The sequence below is a fragment of the Stenella coeruleoalba genome (assembly GCF_951394435.1).
Source record: "Stenella coeruleoalba genome assembly, chromosome: 16".
Classification (NCBI taxonomy): Eukaryota; Metazoa; Chordata; class Mammalia; order Artiodactyla; family Delphinidae; genus Stenella; species Stenella coeruleoalba.
Genome location: NC_137162.1, coordinates 58,988,080 through 59,009,521, shown reverse-complemented (window position 1 = coordinate 59,009,521; position 21,442 = coordinate 58,988,080). Strand labels below are relative to the sequence as shown.

Genomic DNA, 21,442 nt, shown 5'->3' with positions numbered 1-21,442 from the left:
GAAAAGAAATAGGTGAAGGAAATTAAGAGGTACATACTTCCAGTTGCAAAATAAATGAGTATGGGTATGAAATGTACAGTCTGGGGAATATATTCAATATCTATGTAATATCTTTGGTGACATATCATAACTAGACTTAGCATGGTGATCATTTTGAAATATATAGAAATATCGAACCGCTATGCTGTGTAACAGGAACTAACATAGTGTTGTAGGTCAATTGTACTTCAAAAACAAACAAACAAATTCATAGAAAAAGAGATCAAATTTGTGGTTACCAAGGTGGGGAGGGGGAGGAGGGAGAATTAGATGAAGGCAATCAAAAGGTACAAACTTCCAGCTATAAGATAAATAAGTACTAGGGATGTAATGTACAACATGATAAATATAATGAACACTGCTGTATGTTATATATGAAAGTTGTTAAGAGAGTAAATCCTAAGAGTTCTCATCACAAAGAAAAAAATTTTTTTCCATTTCTTTAATTTTGTATCTACATGAGATAATGGATGTTCACTAAACTTACTGTGATAATAATTTCATGATGTATTTAAATCAAATCACTATGCTGTACAACGTAAACTTATACAGTGCTGTATGTCAATTATATCTCAATAAGACTGGGGGAAAAAAAAGAACTGAAAGCAGGTTCATAGCAGCATTATCCACAATAGCCAAAAGATGGAAGAAATGCAAGTGAACGGGTAAGCAAAATGTAACATACACATACAATGGAATATTATTCAGCCTTAAAAAGGAAGGAAGTTCTGACACATGCTACAACATATATGAACCTTATGCTAAGTGAAATAAGCCATGCACAAAAGGACAAATACTCTATGATTCCATCTATATTAAGTACTTAGAAGAGTCAAATTCAGAAACAGAAAATAGAATTGTGGTTGCCAAGCACTACAGGGAGGGAGGAATGGGGAGTTGTTTAATGGGTGTTGAGTTTCAATTTTGCAAGATGAGAAGAGTTCTGGAGATTGGTTGCACAACAATGTGAATATGTTTAATACACTGAATTGTACACTTATAAAAGGTTAAGGTGGTAAATTCTACATTGTGTATTTTACCACAGTTAAAAAAAAAGAGAGAGAACTAATCAAAATAGGTCTAAACCTGCTAAATATAAATTACTGAGTGAGAAATATTTTAAATCCTAGTTCAAACAGTCTGGTGCTTTTCTCTTCTTTCAAAAATCAATTCAAGCTTGGGACTGCCCTGCTGGCCCAGTGGTTGGGACTGTGCACTTCCACTACAGGGGACACCGGCTTGATCCCTGGTGGGGGAACTAAGATCCCACATGCTGTGCGGCCGAAGAAAAAAACAAAAATCAATTCAAGCTTTACTGTGATATTTGTTGGAAAAAACTGATGTGCCATAGGCAATAAATGAATTTATTGCTCTGATCAATTTCATAAAACTGAAGAACCTAATATATTGGGGGTAGCTAATGTACACCTATAGAAGGAAGTCGAAAGTACAAACACACCTCACTTTATTGTGCTTCACTTTTTCATTATTATTATATTTGTTATGGTGGTCTGTGATCAGTGATCTTTGATGTTACTATTGTAATTATTTTGGGGCACCACAAACCATGCCCATATAATACGGCAAATTTGATAAATGTTGCTTTCTTCTTACCACTCCACCAACCAGCTGTCCCCCCTTCTCTTTCCCTCTTCAAGGGCTTCCCTATCCTCTGAGACACAACAATATTGAAATTAGGCCAATTAATAACCCTACACTGGCCTCTAAGTGTTCAAGTGAAAGGAAGAGTCACATGTCTCTCGCTTTAAATCAGAAGCTAGAAATGATTAAGCTTAGTGAGGAAGGCATGTCAAGAGCCGAGATAAGCCAAAAGCTATGCCTTATGCATGAAACAGTTAGCCAAGTGGTGAATGCAAAGGAAAAGTTCTTGAAAGAAATTAAAAGTGCTACTCCAGTGAACACACAAATGATAAGAAAGTGAAACAGCCTTACTGATGATATAGAGAAAGTTTAAGTGGTCTGGGTAGAAGATCAAACCAGCCACAACATTCTCTTAAGCCAAAGCCTGCTCCAGAGCAAGGCCCAAACTCTACTCAATTCTATGAAGGCTAAGAGGAGTAGGGAAGCTGCAGAAGAAAAGTTTGAAGCTATCAGAGGTTGGTTCATGAGGTTTAAGGAAAGAAGTCACTTCCGTAACATAAAAGTGCAAGGTGAAGTAGCAAGTGCTGATGTAGAAGTTGCAGCAAGTTATCCAGAAGATGTGGCTAAGACAATTAATAAAGGTGGCTACACTAAACAACAGATTTTCAATGTAGACAAAATAGCCTTCTATTAGAAGAAAATGACATCTAGGACTTTCATAGCTAGAGAGAAGTCAAAGTTTGGCTTCAAATCTTCAAAGGACAGGCTGACTCTCTTGTTAGGGGCTAATGCTATTACCAAACTGAACTCAGGTCCACTTGTCCAATAGGCAGGAAAGCCAATCTACTGACACTAAGTTGTGGTGAAGGAAAGTACAGCATTTATTGCAGGGTGCCAAGCAAGGCAAACAGGTAACTCATGCTCAAAAGACCTGAATTCCCTGTTGGCTTTCAGGGAAGGGTTTTTAAAGGCAACATTAGGGGTGAGGGTTGCAGGGTGCCAAGATCAGCTCATGGACTTTCTTCTGGTTGGTTGAAGATGAGATAACAGGATGACATTTTGGAAATTTTAATCATCAACTTTCTGGTTCTAACCAGTCTGGGGTCTAGCACTTGTGGTCAGCATGCAGTCACCTCCACCTGGGTGGTGGTTTTATTTTCTGCAGAACAACTCAAAGATATGCATCAGATTGTTATGTATATCACTTGAGGAGGAACTAGGAGTCCTGTGATTCTGTTTTTATTTATTTATTTATTTATGGCTAAGTTGGGTCTTTGTTGCTGCACGGGCTTTCTCTAGTTGTGGTGAGCAGGGTCTACTCTTTGCTGAGGTGTGCGGGCTTCTCATTGCAGTGGCTCCTCTTGTTGTGGAGCACGGACTCTAGGCATGCGGGCTTCAGTAGTTGTGGCTCGTGCGCTCTAGAGCACTGGCTCCGTAGCTGTGGCACATGGGTTTAGTTGCTCCATGGCATGTGGGATCTTCCTGGACCAGGGCTCAAACCCGTGTCCCCTGCATTGGCAGGCGGATTCTTAACCACTGAGCCACCAGCAAAGCCCGTGATTCTGTTTTATAGCTGAACTATTGTTTAAGCTATCATTACTTTTCTTGCTTGACTGCTTTTCCTTTGCTTCTGCATTCCCTCACTTCTCTAATTACTAACTGCTTGAGTCTACTCTGTGGAACTCAAGGAAGGCCTAGGAGACTAAAACGTTTCTCTACAAACAAGAAACAGGGGACACAGAGGGGCTTTTGTACCCAGGAAGGCCCCACAAGGTCCTGCTCGGTTTCAATGCAACTGGTGACTTTGATAGGGATAGGATAGGATAGTTATACAGGTAGTTGTAGAAGTCCCAGTATGGGATTATAGAGAGGGAAACCTAGGAAACTTTGGGAGACCACTGTAAGTTAATGATCGCTCAAGAAAGCTATCAGAATGTCATGGAACACAGCAGCCTTGCTTAACTATAAAGTGATAAATAAAAGCAGGAGATATGTCCCAGGTCATTAGGTGAAAGAAAAATGTTACCACCCTTCTACTGATTTGAATAAGCGCAATGACAGTCCTAGTTTGACCCATACGGTCAGACACTGTCCTGCCCAATACGAAGGAGGAGCTAGTGATGTAAGCCTGAGGTCTACTTGAAGAAGGCTGTCTTTTCCCCTCCCCTACTCTCCTTTTATTATAAAATTGTAGCCCACTTAATCCTTGGGGCAGAGCCTCCTTGCCTGACCACTTGCATCTCTCACAAGCGTCCTTTATTAATAAATCTACTTCTTGCCTATTACTTTGCCTCTCCCTGAATTCCTTCTGCACTGAGACACAAAGAACCTGAGCCTCAGTAAGTCCAGACACCAGGTGAGAGATTCTAATTAAAGGACCGTGGGTTCAAGTCCCAATCAGTGTTTTGGCCAGGTTCAAGTCCCAGACTCATGGGTTCAAGTCCCAATCTGGGTTTAGGCTGGGTTCAAGTCCCAGCACGTGCGTTCAAGTCCCAATCTGAGGTGCACAGTTTCAAGTTTAGGTTAAAACCAATGCTCATTTACCATTTTGAAAATCCTAGAGCCCTTAAGAATTATGCTAAGTCAGGACTTCCCTGGTGGTCCAGTGGTCAAGACTCTGTGCTCCCAATGCAGGGGGCCCGGGTTTGATCCCTGGTTGGGGAACTGGATCCCACACGCCACAACTAAAGAGCCTGCATGCTGCAACAAAGATCCCGCATGTTGCAACTAAGACCTGGCACAGCCAAATTAATAAATAAATATTTTAAAAAAAAAAGAATTACGCTAAGTCTACTCTGCAAACGGAACAACAAAGCCTGGATGACAGCACATCTGTTTACAACATGGTTTACTGAATATTTTAAGTCCACCGTTGAGATAAGAAAAAAAGATTCCTCTCAAAATATTGCTGTTCACTGACAATGTACCTGGTCACCCAAGAGTCCTGATGGAGATGTACAACCAGATTAATGTTGTTTTCATGCTTGCTAACACAGCATCCATTCTGCAGCTCATGGATCAACGAGTAATACTGACTTTCAGGTCTTATTGAAATAGAAGGGAAGGGGGCAGGGAACAACCTCTAAAAGAATGACATAGGGACTGCCCTGGCAGTCTAGTGGTCAAGACTCCACGCTTCCAACGCAGGGGGCGTGGATTCGATCCCTGGTCAGGGCACTATATCCCACACGCCACAGGGCGCGGCCAAAAAAAAAAAAAGGACATAGCCCTTGAGGATATGACATAAACTGGTTAGAATCAACTACATCCAAGACAGCAGAAGATTCGACTGCCAGTGCACCTTGAGCCTCATTATATGCTCACTATAATACACTAGCATCTAAGTGCCACACCTACAGTGTCATTGGTGCCATGAGTTTGGAGGCTAACCATAAAAGGTCAAAAAGTGGGCAGTGGTCCAATTCCTGGAACTCTCCACCCCTTCCCCAAAATAGTTGGAATAATCCTCCCACTCGTTAGCCTATGAAATTATTCAGCCCATAAAAACTAACCACCCCATATTTCAGGGCCTCTTGCCTTCTGAGATGGCCCACACTCTGTCTGTGGAGTGTGTTTCTCCCAAAACCATTCTCATCTTTTGAGATGGAGCACATTCTGTCTGTGGAATGTGTATCTCTAAATAAATCCACTCCTTATCTATCACTTTGTCTCTCACGGAATTCTTTCTGTGATGAGACATAAAGAACCTGAGCTTCGGGGCTTCCCTGGTGGCGCAGTGGTTGAGAATCCGCCTGCCAATGCAGCGGACAAGGGTTCAATCCCTGGTCCGGGAAGATCCCACATGCCACGGAGCAACTAAGCCCGTGCGCCACAACTACTGACCCTGTGCTCTAGAGCCCGTGAGCCACAACTACTGAGCCCACGTGATGCAACTACTGAAGCCCACGTGCCTAGAGCCCGTGCTCCACAACGAGAGTAGCCACTGCAATGAGAAGCCCGCGCACTGCAACGAAGAGTAGCCCCTGCTCGCCGCAACTAGAGAAAGCCCACGCGCAGCAACGAAGACCCAACATAGCCAAAAATAAATAAATAAAAATAATAAATAAATTTATTAAAAAAAAAAGAAAAAGAACCTGAGCTTCATTAAGTCCTGAGACCAAGTGTGTGATCACAATTAAAAGACAGTGGGTTCAAGTCCCTATCTGGGTGTGCAGCTTCATTATTATTTAAGAAATACATTTCGTAAGGCTATAGCTGCAATAGATAGTAATTCCTCTGATGGATCTGGGCAAAGTCAATTGAAAACCTTCTGGAAAGGACTCATCATTCTAGATGCTGTTAAGAATATTTGTGGGTAAATCCCTGGCGGTCCAGTGGTTAGGACTCCATGCTCTCACTGCCAAGGGCCCGGGTTCGATCCCTAGTTGGAGAACGAAAACCCCACAAGCCACGTAGCGTGGCCAAAAAAAAAAAAAAAGAATATTTGTGCTTCATGGGAAGAGGTCAAATTTCAATATCAGCAGGAGTTTGGAAGAGGTTTATTCCCAACCTTCATAGATGACTTTGAGGGGTTCGTGATAAAACTTGAACAGATATGGAGTTACTCCTTATGGAGGAGCAAAGAAAGTGGTCTCTTGAGGTGGAATCTACTCCTGGTGAACATGCTGTGAAGATTGCTGAAATGACAAGAAAGGATTTAGAATATTGCATAAACTTAGTTGATAAAGCAGTGGCAGGGTTTGAGAGGATTGACAACAATTTTGAAAGAAATTCTACTGTGGGTAAAATGCTATCAAACAGCACTGCATAGTACAGAGAAGTCATTCATAAAAGGAAGAGTCAATTGATGTGGCAAACTTCATTGTTTTCTTATTTTAAGAAACCATCACCACCACCCTAAGCTTCAGCAACTGTCACCCTGATCAGTCAGCAGCCATAAACACTGAGGTAAGACTCTCTACCAGCAAAAAGATTACAAATCATTACAGGCTCAGATGATGGTTACCATTTTCTAACAATAAAGTATTTTTTAATTAAGATATGTACAATTTTGGGAGTTCCCTCACGGTCCAGTGGTTAGGACTTGGCGTTTTCACTGCTGCGGCCCCGGGCTCAATCCCTGGTCAGGGAACTAAGATCCTGCAGCCCTCGGAGCGTGGAAAAAAAAAAGTACATTTTTTAGACATAATGCTATTGCACACTTAGTAGACTACAGTATAAATATAATTTTTATATGCAGTGGGATATAAAAATTCAGGTGAGTCACTTTATTGCAGTATTCTCTTTATTGTGGTGGTCTGGAACCAAACCTGCAATGCCTATAAATATCACCACTAAGGTTTGCTGAAAAAACAAAGACTTAACCTAAAGTACACAGTCCCCAAATACTAAAATGAAAGCTTAGAAATAAAATAATTATTCTTCTTCATATTCTATACAAAGTTTGAAATCTGCATTAAAGTGTATTAGCCCCATTCCTGAGGCTTATTTAGAAAGGGTGGAAGTAAGGAAACTACAATTAAAAAACTAAGAAATAATCCTTCAGAGGAAGTATGTGCTTCATAGGTTATTGTAAAGATTAAATGGATTACTATATGTAAAGTGTTGAGCATAGTGGCTGGCACATTATATTGCTCAACAAAAGTTATTCAAACTTTCTCCATTTTCTCATGTCCCTATTTTTTCCCCTTAAACCAACATAATCAAAATTAGTTTGACTGTTTTTTGTTGTTGTTTTTTTTGTTGTTGTTTTTGGCGGTACGCGGGCCTCTCACTGTTGTGGCCTCTCCCTTTGCGGAGCACAGGCTCTGGACGCGCAGGCTCAGCGGCCATGGCTCACGGGCCCAGCCGCTCTGCGGCATGTGGGATCTTCCCAGACTGGGGCACGAACCCGCGTCCCCTACATCGGCAGGCGGACTCTCAACCACTGCGCCACCAGGGAAGACCAGTTTGACTGTTTTTAACACAAACATGAACAGTATTTGAAATAACTTTCTGCGGTTCACAAAGTGATTTTATAATCACTATCATTAAATACAGTTCAATGAAGAAAAAAAGGAAAGAAAACTAAAATTTGAGTGCCTACAACATGATAGCTACTGCACTGAGAATTAACATTTATTATTTCACTTAATTTGTTCAAGTAGGTTATTATTATACTAATTTCACAGATAAGAGAGCTAAGGTTCAGAAATATTTCATAATTTGACCAACTTTGCACAGTAGTATTAAATTGAAGGGCTGAGATTTGAATGCTGTCTGGCTCCAAAGTTCATACCCTTATCACTAAAAACTATCTTAAGCCCTGTGAGAGAGAGTTTTTTATTCTCTTGTTCAATTACTCATTCATTCACTCCCTCACTCAATCAAACAATTCAATGGTGCCAGGCACACTGTTCTAAACTAGTGATATGAAAATTAGTAAAACAGCATCTGCCCTCATAGCCTAGAGGGTGTATGTGTCTGAAGGAGGGATGGATGAACACAAATCAACCAGAAAACAATTAAGAAAGAGTTCAGTAACAGTAATATAAGCAGAATGCTGTTGAAACATGGAGGGTAGATATTAGCTTGGGAGAATCTGGAGAAGCACTGCAGAAGAAATATGATTTCACCTGAAATTTTTAAAATATGTGCTTATAACTTGATAAAAAAGCATCTACACAAAAACCTACAGGGGCCTTCCCTGGTGGTCCAGTGGTTAAGAATCCACCTTCCAATGCAGGGGACGCAGGTTTAATCCCTGGTTGGGGAACTAACATCCCACATGCCACAGGGCAACTAAGCCCACAAGCCGCAACTACTGAGCCCGCACACTCTGGAGCCTGCATGCCACAACTAGAGAAGCCCGTGCACTGCAACAAAGAAGAACCCACGAACCAAAACAAAAGACCCAGCACAGCCAAAAAACAAAAAAACAAAAACAAAAACCTACAGCTAACATCACACTTAAAGGTGAAATACTAAATACTTTCCCCCTAAGGTTGGGAACAAAGCAAGGATGTCTGCTCTCACTACTCTTAATCAACATAATATTAGAAGTTCTAGGCACTGTAATAGGTAAGAAAGAGAAATAAAAGGCATACAGATTGGAAAGGGAGAAATAAAACTCTATTTGCAAATGACATAATGTCTACATAGTAAATCCCAAGGAATCTACAAAAACACTCCTAGAAGTAATAACAAGGCCACAGGATATAAGATTAACACCAAAAAAATCAAATGGCAGATCACTGAACGCTACTGAACAGGAGAGTGACAAAGAGTAAAGCATACCTTCTTACTCAGTGTTTTTAGGTGGTTGATATTCACTGAAGCTCAAGGAAAGCCAATCCACTGCCAAGACTATGGGGGGACACTGGAGGCTCCCAGGTACAAAATTTAAGAAGGCACTCACTCTCAAGGTCAATCAAGTAACCCTGCACTTGCACAACCCTGAGAGTAAGTGACCGCCTCCTTAAATGTTGCACTTGCACAACCCTTAGTATCCTTATTTTGTGGGCTAAGCACCTCATTTATCTCATTCGTAATAGCTAAAAAGCAGAAAGAACCCAAATGTCTCAACTGATGAACAGAAAAAAAGAATGTGCTTTATTCATATAATGGAATATGGAATATTTTTGGGGGCCATAAAAAGAATAAAACATTGATACATGCCACAACATGGATGAACCTTGAAAATACTATGCTGAATGAAAGAAGTCAGTCACAAAAGACCACATATTGGTATTTTATGATTCCATTTATATGAAATGTCCAGAATAGGTAAATCTATACAGAGAGAAATAAATTAGTAGCTGCCAAGGGAGGGAGGGGTTGGGATGGAGAATGACTGCTTATGGATATATAGTTTCCTTCTGGACTGATAAAATGTAATAAAATTGATTGAAGTGACAGTTGCACAACTCTGCACATATAGTAACTTTTGAACTATACACGTTAAATAGGTGAATTGTATGATATGTGAATTATACCTTAATAAAACTTATTTTAAAAGCAGATACTTAGGGCTTCCCTGGTGATGCAATAGTTAAGAATCCGCCTGTCAATGCAGGGGACACGGGTTCAATCCCTGGTCCAGGAAGATCCCACATGCTGCAGAACACTAAGCCCGTGCGCCACAACTACTGAGCCTGTACTCTAGAGCCTGCAAGCCACAACTACTGAGCCCTCATGCTGCAACTACTGAAGGCTTCACACCTAGAGCCCATGCTCCACAACAAAAGAAGCCACCACAATGAGAATCCCGCGCACCGCAACAAAGAGTAGCCCCCGCTTGCCTCAACTAGAGAAAAGCCTGCACGCAGCAACAAAGACCCAACGCAGCCAAAAATACAATAAATATTTTTTTTAAAAACCAGGGACTTCCCTCGTGTCACAGTAGTTAAGAATCCGCCTGCCAATGCAGGGGACACGGGATCGAGCCCTGGTCTGGGAAGATCCCACATGCCGCGGAGAAACTAAGCCCATGCACCACAACTACTGAGCCTGCACTCTAGAGCCTGCAAGCCACAGCTACTGAGCCCGCGTGCCACAACTATTGAAGCTCATGCACCTAGAGCCCATGCTCCACAACAAGAGAAGCCACAGCAATGAGAAGCCCGCACACTGCAACGAAGAGTAGCCCCCGCTCGCCGCAACTAGAGAAAGCCTGCGCACAGCAATGAAGACCCAACACAGCCAAAAATAAAATTAATTTTTTTAAATTCGCTTTATACATTAAAAAAAGCAGATGCTTAGTAACTATCTATTGAAATAAGGCATAAAAAGGATGAAAGTCATTGTGAAATAAGAACAAGTACAATTTTTAAAGGGAGTTGTTTCTTTTCATGAATTTTTAGAGGAGGCATAGGAAAAGACACCTCTAAATCAGACTTCTATACTTTGCCCAATTAAAATCATTACCAGAGTTTGGTTCATACAGATTTCCTACCCAAAATAACTTGCTATGTGGCAATTTGTGATTTAAACATTGGTGTTGACTGATAAAGCATGAATAATTTAAACGTGTATTCTCAATATCAATAAATACTCTGTAACTCTGAGGTGTCTAAAACCTACCTTGTAATTACAAAATTTCTTATTTCAATTCTGTTAAATAACTAGAAGTTTCCTTAGACCTGGTGGGCCCGAAGAAGGGGAAAAACCCAAGATTAAAATGATATTGCCTCTCTCTGGTGTTCCCCAACACTGTAGGAACACCCATGATGTAATTCTCAATTGTTCACAAACACCTTTCTGGTCTTCAAAGACCACAAGTAAAGATAAATAAGAGGCTGAAATAGCAAAAAAGGATCAAGGAACTTGTTTTTTTTTTGGCACCATACAGCTTTGACTGGGGCCAACACCCAGGACAGGATGCACCACCAAAGGAAGTGGATCTGCACAGGGAAACAAGACCTGAGCCCAGGTCAGAAATGAGACAATGACATACAAAGAGAAAGCTCTGTTTCTATAGTAAGTGAATTTTTCTACAAACCTACTATGAAACTAATGTATTAACTAAAAAGTATTTATCCAAATTTTCTTCTCAGGAGAAAATGAACATTTTTTTCTTCTGGGAAGTCACTGACTTACCACCAGCTTTATATTAAAAGCCTACTTTTCATGTCTTAGGAAAAAATGAATCTATACACAGGTCAGAATAAGACTGACAAAAATATATTTTGCAAGAGTCCAATACAGTCTTATCCTCAGCTTCTGTTTTCATTTAAAAACTCAAATGTTATTTGAGGGAATTCCCTGGCGTTTCAGTGGTTAGGACTCAGCGCTTTCACTGCCGGGGCCTGGGTTCAATCCCTGGTGGGGGAAGTAAGATCCCGCAAGACCTGCAGTGCAGCCAAAAAAAAAAAAGAAATGTTATTTGAAAAATGTGCTTTTTGGAACATGTTTCTTCCTTTCAATGTGGTACAGGAAGGTACTGTTAAGGGAAAGTGTTAAAATACTGAAATGTCAATTTCAGAAACTTCATTAGTTGCATACCAACAATGAAAGGACTATATTTTCTATTTGCAAAACAAATGTAATAGGTTTTTCTTAAAAGCCACTGGTTTGGACTTCCCTGGTGGTCCAGTGGTTAAGATTCCGTGCTTTCACTGCAGGGGGCGCAGGTTTGATCCCTGCTGGGGAAGTTCCTCATGCTGCGCAGTGTGGCCAAAGCCACTTGCCTACATAGCCAAACTGAAATAAGGAAAACTCTGAAAGAGTAACAGAAAATTTAAAACATTTTTATACATACAACAATCCTACATTCATGTATGTGTCTGATATAAACCATCAATAAAGAAAGAGAAGTACAGGAATTCACAAATTTACTATATGGCACTGTCCCCCAAAAAAAAACAGATAGAATTTGGATAGCCTTTTCTACAGATGTATTCTCTGGGGGGAAAGACTGAAAACTGAACCTCAAACTGAATTCTACTTACCCATTAATTCTCATTAAACATTAAAAAAATGTTCATATTTTTAACATTGATAGACCAACTTAAAAACTTTAGTGAAGGGCTTCCCTGGTGGCGCAGTGGTTGGGAGTCTGCCTGCCGATGCAGGGGGCGCGGGTTTGTGCCCCGGTCCGGGAGGATCCCACGTACCGCGGAGCGGCTGGGCCCGTGAGCTATGGTCGCTGAGCCTGCGCGTCCGGAGCCTGTGCTCCGCAACGGGAGGGGCCACAACAGTGAGAGGCCCGCATACACCAAAAAAAAAAAAAAAAAAAAAAAAAAAAATTTTAGTGAAGATGTGATCAAGTTGGTGACTGGTTCGGCATTAACGTGGACATTAGAATTTATTTTCAGTATTATTTCTTCTAGGAACAATGGTGTTTTACTAGCAGCTAAATTATCTCTTTTAGTACTTCATGTGATTTTCCTAACTCCATACCCAGCCATTCCTACTCTTCCCAATGTTCAGCAATTTCTCCAGAACATTTTCCTTGTCAGGAAAATTTTCCTTGTCAGCTTCTGCCCTCTCTTACCTTTTAGTTGATGCTTTCACTTGCAGGCACACCCAGGCCTTAACAGGACAGGGAATTTATCAGCAGCTATCAGCAATGGAAAGGTTCTGGAACGGGATGGGGAGTTATGTGTGTGACCAGCAATTCATGGATTTTTCTCTGCCTTCTATACTTGGCCATTTTGACACAGCCTTTAAGGCAAATACCCACCCTACCTTGGTAGCTCTGCCTATTCCTCTCAAGTGCTATCCAACAGAACTTTCTGCACTAATGGAAATGCTCAATATCTGCACTGCACTGTTCAATACGGTAGACACATGTGACTACTGTGTACTTGAAATGTGGCTGGTATGACTGAAGAACTGAATTTTTATTTAATTTTAATAGCCACATGTGTCTAGTGGCTTCCATATTGAACAGCACAGATAGCCTAGATTCCTGCAGAGACTAAAGCTATTGCTCTAATGCCAAACCCCTTGGCTAGTGACCAGACACCCAACCAGGATCATGCTAGCCCTGTCTTCTAGAAGATGTTCCTTGTATCCCCCAGCTTGGTGAGAGGGTCCTACAGTGAATAAATGAATCATCTGGAACCACAGAGTGACTACCTGCCTAATCTTCTATAGCTCCTACCATCTCAACCCCTACTGCTTTGAGTTGGAGTTACCACCTTCCTTTAGATACTGCACATTAGATCACTGCTTCTCAGACTTTAAGGTGTATATGAATCACCTGGGGATCTTGTTAAAATGCAGATTCTAATTCTGCATTTCTAACATGCTTCTAGGTGCTTGGTACCTAACCTACATGGTACTAACCCTAGGTTCTTGGTTCTCCTAACCCCTAATCTGACTGGCGTTACTGATGGTTCAGCAGCAAACATATGAATTCAGACCTCCTCAGTCATAGTATGTTTTTCATTGAACAAATATTTGCACCATGTAATGAAGCTGCACAGCAGTATCAATTTTGAGCAGTAGATGATGTTATTTGATGTGATAGACCATTTTTTAAGCATACTATTTTACAGAGGAGGCTATGACAATGAGCTAAAGATCACAGTTCTAATAAGTGAACAACTGGAATGGGAACCAAGGTTTGTTTGGTTCCAAAGCCCACATTCTTTCTGCTATGCCAACTACCCCCTCAATGCTAAACTCAGGAATGTCCACATGTCAGGATTTCCCTTCAGAAGTGAGCTGTGAAGGAACATTGCTGCTAAAGAGTTATCCTTTTTCCCCAGGTATAACAGTAATCAGAAAAACCAGCTTCTTCCATATGTATGATTAAATACCAGACATGATTATTATTTATATATTCTATTGTGTATTTTCAACCTGATCAATTTTATTCAGCTATTGTCTCCCCAAATTTAAATTCAACTACTTTAACTCAGATGACACATCACTATACACAAGATTAAAAGAGTTTCTGACTTTTCTAATCAAATCCCACTTGAACCCAGAAGTGACCTTTTTTCCTCTATTTTTTTTTTTATTAATTTATTTTATTTTATTTTGTTTTTGGCTGTGTTGGGTCTTCGCTGCTGTACACGGGCTTTCTCTAGTTGTGGCGAGCAGGAGCTACTCTTCGCTGTGGTGCACGGCCTTCTCATTGTGGTGGCTTCTCTTGTTGGGAGCACGGGCCCTAGGTGCACAGGCTTCAGTAGTTGTGGCACACGGGCTCAGTAGTTGTGGCACACGGGCTTAGTTGCTCCGCGGCATGTGGGATCTTCGCGGACCAGGGCTCGAATCCATGTCCCCTGCATTGGCAGGCGGATCCTTAACCACTGCGCCACCAGGGAAACCCCTTTTCCTCTATTTTTAATTCATAGTTTTATTCACCAGACTTGGTTTGAATAATTCTAACCCTCTTAGAATTTTCCTATTGTCAAGATAACTTCGAACTATTGCAGTAGCCCATTCTAGTGTTTTACCCATTGATGGTCAAAAGGTTTCCATAGGGCTTCCCTGGTGGCGCAGTGGTTGAGAGTCTGCCTGCCGATGCAGGGGACATGGGTTCGTGCCCCGGTCCGGGAGGATCCCACATGCCATGGAGTGGCTGGGCCCGTGAGCCATGGCCGCTGAGCCTGTGTGTCCGGAGCCTGTGCTCCGCAATGGACGGTGAGAGGCCTGCGTACCGCAAAAAAAAAAAAAGGTTTCCCATAAAAACAAAGAGCAAACTAAAAAACATTGCAAGCTATATAATAAATGATTAATATTTTTACCATAAAGAGCTATAAAACATGTCAAAATAAGAAAAAAACTGCATACACCAAAATGAAAATTGGCAAAGACATGAAGAGCTGAAAAAGATAACTATCTTGAAAATCCAAAAGAATCAAATGAAAAACCATTTAAATCATTTTTAAAAAAGATTTACTATGTTATCCAATTCAAGATCAACACAGAAGTATCAATAGCTTTCCTATATGCCAGCAATAACCAAGTTTTTAATATGTCATGAGTAGAAGATCCCAATTGCCATATCAACTTTAAATAACCATAAAATAACTAGAAAAGTAGACATGTGCAAGACCACTATCAAGAGAACTATAAACTTTTCTAAAGGATTTTTTTTAAACCTAAATAAAGAGAATACACTGTTTCTAAATGGAAAGTCTCAACATTGTAAATTCATGGGTGTACAAATTCACCCATAAAGTAATTTATTTGTTGCAATCAATCCCAATTACATTTCCAACAGAATCTTTGTTTGTAACAAAACCTGAAAGACTGTTTCTGAAAGAAAAAAAAAAAATCTGTTTTTTGTTTTTTTTTGCGGTACGCGGGCCTCTCACTGTTGTGGCCTCTCCCGTTGCGCAGCACAGGCTCCGGATGCCCAGGCTCAGCGGCCATGGCTCACGGGCCCAGCCGCTTCACGGCATGTGGGATCTTCCCGGACCGGGGCACGAACCCGTGTCCCCTGCATCGGCAGGCGGACTCTCAACCACTGCGCCACCAGGGAAGCCCAAAAAAAAAAATCTGTTCTTATATATATTCTAAGACTGAGGGGGACCTGACCTTCAGCAATAATTAAAACTGGGTGGTATTGGGAATTCCCTGGTTAGGACTCTGCACTCTCACTGCCAGGGCCCAGGTTCGATCCCTGGTTGGGAAATTAGATCCTGCTAGCCTCTTGGTGCGGCCACAGAAAACCAAACCAAACCAAAAAGCCTGGGTGGGGCTTTCCTGGTGGCACAGTGGTTAAGAATCCGCCTGCCAACGCAAGGGACACGCATTTGAGCCCTGGTCCAGGAAGATCCCACGTGCCGCGGAGCAACGAAGCTCATGCGCCACAACTGCTGAGCCTGCACTCTAGAGCTCGCGAGCTACAACTACTGAGCCCGCGTGCCACACTACTGAAGCCCACATACCTACAGTCCATGCTCTGCAACAAGAGAAGCCACCGCAATGAGAAGCCCGCGCACCGTAATGAAAAGTAGCCCCCGCTCGCCGCAACTAGAGAAAGCCCGCGCGCAGCAACAAAGACCCAACGCAGCCAAAAATAAATAAATTTTTAGAAAAAAGAAAACAACCCAGTTAAAAAATATGCAAAGAACAGAATAAGAAATTTCACAGAAAGAAATGTAAACAGCCAATAAAGAAACAAAAAGATGCACAAACTCACAAGCAATCTGGAAACTATAAATTAAAATTTACCCATTATATTAGTAAAACTGTACAAGATTGATATCAAGTATCAGAGGCAATTTCATCAACTGCTGATGGAATAAAGAATGGTACACAGACTGTAGGGCAAATTGGCTGTATCTTTCAAAATTAGAAACATGTATACCTTTTAAACAACAATTCTAGGCACCTACTCTAGAGTTATTCTAGGACATTTGCACAAGAGACAAGAATAAAGGATGTTCATTTCAGTGTTGCTGATAACTGCAAAAATCTGAGAAAACTTAAATGTCCATAGATAAAGAAACAATTAAATAAATTACAGACATTCAAACTGAAATACAATCAGCTGTTAAAAAGTGTGTACTGACAGGATGAGATCTCAAAAGCATATTGCTAGGTTTTAAAAAAAAAAAGAACTACAGGAAAAAAAATTATCAATCCACGGACTTAAAAAAGATATAAATAGATATAGAAATTGCATATATTGCAGGAAAAAGAACTAGAAGAAAATTCACCAAACAGGATAGTTCTAGAAGAGGAACCTTTGCTTCTTAGCCTCTACGTAAAGAATTATTTTTTTAAAGAATGTACTTTTTTCTCTTTCTTCAAATTAAGTATACAATTTAAACATTCGTAAGATTTTTAAATGTTTTTAAAGACAGGGGCTTCCCTGGTGGTGCAGTGGCTAAGAATCCGCCTGCCAACGCAGGCGACACGGGTTCGACCCCTGGCCCAGGAAGATCCCACACGTCACGGAGCAACGAAGCCCGTGTGCCACAACTACTGAGCCCATGTGTCACAACTACTGAAGCCTACATGCCTAGAGCCCGTGCTCTGCAACAAGAGAAGCCACGACAATGAGAAGGCTGTACACTGCAATGAAGAGTAGCCCCTGCTCGCCACAACTAGAGAAAGCCCACGCGCACCAACGAAGACCCAACGCAGCCAAAAATAAAAACAAATAAATTAATTAATTTAAAAAATTAAAAATATTTTAAATAATAAAAAAGACAGAGAAGTCAACAAAAAATATTGTTTTAATTTGCAGTTTCCAGATTAAGTGAGTTTGAGCATCTTTTTCTTTCTTTCATTTTTTAATTGAAGTAGCTATTTTACAACGTTGTGCTAGTTTCAGATATACAGCAAAGTGATTCAGAGATAGATAGATAAATAGGTAGACAGATAGATAGAACAAATTGTTTTTCAGATTCTTTTCCATTATAGGTTATTCCAAGATATTGAATATAGTTTCCTGTGCTATACAGTAGGTCCTTGTTGGTTATCTATTTTATGTATGGGGACTTCCCTGGTGGTGCAGTGGTTGAGAGTCCGCCTGCCAATGCAGGGGACACGGGTTAGAGCCCTGGCCCGGGAAGATCCCACATGCTTCAGAGCAACTAAGCCCGTGTGCCACAACTTCTGAGCCTGCACTCTGGAGCCCGTGAGCCACAACTACGGAATCCTGCATGCCTGGAGCCCATGCTCTGCAACAAGAGAGGCCACTGCAAGGAGAGGCCCGCGCACCGCAACGAGAAGTGGCCCCCGCTCGCCGCAACTAGAGAAATCCCGTGAGCAGCAACAAAGACCCAACGCAGACAAAAATAAATAAATAAAATAAATGAAAAAGAAAAAAAAGTATTAAAAAAAAAAATCCACCTGCCAATGCAGGCGACACGGGTTTGATCCCTGGTCTGGGAAGATCCCACATGCCAAGGAACAACTAAGCCCGTGTGCCACAACTACTGAGCCTGCGCTCTACAGCCCATGAGCCACAACTACTGAGCCCACATGCCACAACTACTGAAGCCCATGCGCCTAGAGCCTGTGCTCCATAACAAAGAGAAGCCACCGCAATGAGAAGTCTGCACACTGCAACAAAGAGTAGCCCCCACTCACCGCAACTAGAGAAAGCCCGCACACAGCAATGAAGACCCAACGCAGCCAAAATAATAATAATAATAATATTTTATATATAGTACTGTGTATCTGTTAATCCCAAACTTCCCCTCCCTCCCCTTTTGGTAACCATAAGTTTGTTTTCTATGCCTGTCAGTCTGTTTTTTATTTCTTTATTGGCTGTTTATATTTCTCTCTTTGAAACTGCTTATTCTATTCTTTGCCTAATAAAAAATAATAAATACGGGAAAATGTTCAACTTCACAGGTAACCAAAGAGATGGAAATCCAAAATGAGATATCACTTTTCAGCTACCATGTAAATTGTTTTTGGTTTGTTCAATGTCTATGTACTATTGCTAATATAAATGCTGAGAAAGTAATACTTTCTCCCAGTGGACGGAATCTTTCCAGAGGCTGTGTGTATCAAAGTAGAAGAAAAAGTCTCCAGGCTCTCCTGTGGTGGGTGGAGTTACAGAAAGCTTTTAGACCATTATTCTCTTTACACATCATCAACTGCTTTCAGTTTTCAACCCTTCTGGAGAAGTTCCCGTTCTCACCACTGAAGGCTCTTCCTATCATCTCACTCTCTTGCTCTAAACCTTTCTTGGAAAAATGTCTCAATGCCTCAAAAATAACTCACATTAAAATATGGGCACACAGCCCACTTAGTTAAAAGATGTTAGAAAACATTGGAATCTCATTCACACCCCCGTGCTATTCCAGCTAAAATCTATACTGACGAGGGACTGATGCAGAAAGTCAACTCAATGAAAAAAAATCACTGACTCACTGTCAAATCTGCATGTAATTCTTAAGAATATCTGGGACACTGCATTAAATGACTTTGGGCAAGTCATTTAAAAGTTCTTCTGTTTCCTCAATATAAAAGGAAGATATAAAATTTGAATTTCAACCAGAAAATCAGATTTTGGACTTTGGAATATAGAGTTTTAAAAACCTGAAAGTAAATATACAAAAAAATAAAAATTTTTAAAAATGTAGTGTACAAAAATTTTTACCTAAATCCCTTAGTCTGCTGTAATAACATTTGCCCTGTATATGAATATAGATAACCATTTCCACTGTTAAAATGATCACTTTCTGGAAGTTTACAGATGTTAACAATTGCTTATTATAACTATTTTCCCAAGCATAGCTCCCAATACAATCATATACAATATGAATATGGTAATGTACTCAATTCTCTGTACAATACAAACCTCATATTCAGCATCATGCTAATATTCAAATTAGTTCCTCATATGTAGTGTCAATATTTGAGGGAGAAAACTCTATGAATAAAGAGACACAGAGATTGAATTCTGATCTTCTGACCAATTCCACGTTCAATGACTGGCCCCCTACACCCATTCCAAGGCCCCCTTACTGCAAAAGAAAGGAATCTTGCTTAGATTACCAGTCACATATATTTCCAACTCCAGTCCCTAATCTGCCATTTACTAGCTCTATGATCTTCTGCAACTTCCTTAATTTTTTAAGCTTCAGTTTTCTTATGTTTAAAATTGAAGTATTAGTACCAGCTGACTAGCAGAGTGCTGTGAAGATAAAATGAGATAATTGGGGGTGTGGGGGGATAAATAAATAAAATGAAATAATGTGCCTAGGACATTAATAATCAATCAATGAATGTTAGCATTTATGCTTATTATTATCATTATTATTGACTTAAGAATGTTCAGGGGCTTCCCTGGTGGCGCAGTGGTTAAGAATCCGCCTGCCAATGCAGGGGACACGGGTTCGAGCCCTGGTCCGGGAAGATCCCACATGCCGCGGAGCAACTAATCCCATGCGCCAAAACTACTGAGCCTACGCTCTAGAGCCCGCGAGCCACAACTACTGAAGCCCATGTGCCTAGAGCCCGTGCTCCGCAACAAGAGAAGCCACCGCAATGAGAAGCCCCCGCTCACTGCAACTAGAGAAAGCCCGCGCGCAGCAACGAAGACCCAACGCAGCCAAAAATAAATAAATTTTAAAAAAAAAAGAATGTTCAGTGATATTTAAGAGTACTTTAAAAACACTATTAAATTATGAATTGATCTGTGAATTTTCTCCTCAAGCTTCCATTCTAATTTTATCTCTTCTGAAAAACGTAATGTGTTTTATTGATGCAGCATAGTTTAGAATTTGCTTAATATTTTTTTAAATAATTTCTTCCATTTTAATCTTGTCAACTATTATGTAAACTCCTCAGGGCCAGAACCTTGTTTCATAAGCCTGTGTTCACATATATATTGTGTTTACTACAATGTAATGATTTGTTACTCTATTTCTCTCCCTTCCTAGGCTCTGAGCAATTCCAAGGCAAAAAGCAAGGCTTACTTATATTTGTATCCTGGAGACTTAGTAATCAGACACAAAATAGGTCTCAATAAACGTTTGTTGAAGGGATAAATGAATGAATTAATCTTTTTTCCCCCCTGCAGTGCCTTACACAGTACGCTACACATAATAGGAACTCAGTAAAGCTCCTTAATGGATTCATGGAGACATCTTTTGGACTCAACCACATAAAGCTTTATCTTGCCTCAGAAAAGCATTTCGACTTTAAAGGTTAGCTACTAACATTACAAATTAAAAGTTTTAGTCTAACATATATCAAATGAATAGGTTCAATAACTAACCACATCAAGGCTAGCTCTAGAAGGATTAAAATCCACTATTCTAATTAATGAATTTGTGAACCTCAGCATGGAGAAAGCCAGTTACATAATCAAAAGAGAGGTTATCAAGGATGGAACCCACACCTCCTGCAATGGAAGCCTGGAGTCTTAACCACTGGACCTCCAGGAAAGTCCCTGTTTTTCTTTAATTAACAATGATCTTTTGATGTTCCTACTACCTGGTTTCTTGCAAAAACTCCTATATATCCTGGCTCCTCCCTTACATCTTCAGAGCAGTCCCTCAGAGTCATCTGAGAGGCTGTCTTCCAGGCTTAAGTCCTCAGCAAGTCCGTCAAATAAAACGTTAATTCTCAAAAAAAATAAATAAATAAAAAGAGAGGTTATGCCTTTGCAAATTTATACGTACAAAAGATAGTGAGAAATAATTATCAGAAAGCTTGTATCTGTATATTGAAATGAACAAATTATTTTTTATGCCTGAATTGATGCCACTGTTTTCACTAGAAATAAGAGTTAACAGCATAGTGATCCAAACCTGTCTCTAGAAAACAGTCCTTGAGACTCAGAGAGTAAATGTTTTGCCTCTCAGTGATTTTTAACTCCCGGAAGACTCCTTTTATTTCCAGACTGACGGATATTCAAAACTCTTTCTGTCTCCTAAAAATAAAACTGCATCCATTTCTTAAAAGGCAAACAACCTGAAAAGACACACTT

At 40.5% G+C, this 21,442-nt stretch overlaps 1 protein-coding gene across 7 annotated transcripts in view; it reads right to left on the bottom strand.

The window, feature by feature from the left end:
* Nucleotides 1-21,442, bottom strand: part of USP54 (ubiquitin specific peptidase 54) — a 146,978-nt gene that overhangs the window by 124,022 nt on the left and 1,514 nt on the right. The window contains exon 1 of one of the 7 annotated variants that reach the window (XM_079899603.1): nt 6,152-6,423. The exons of the other annotated variants lie outside the window; for them this stretch is intronic. The gene's annotated coding sequence lies outside the window, so the exon portion shown is untranslated. Of the gene's footprint in view, nt 1-6,151; nt 6,424-21,442 lie in introns of those variants that run through there. 7 annotated transcript variants of the gene reach the window in all.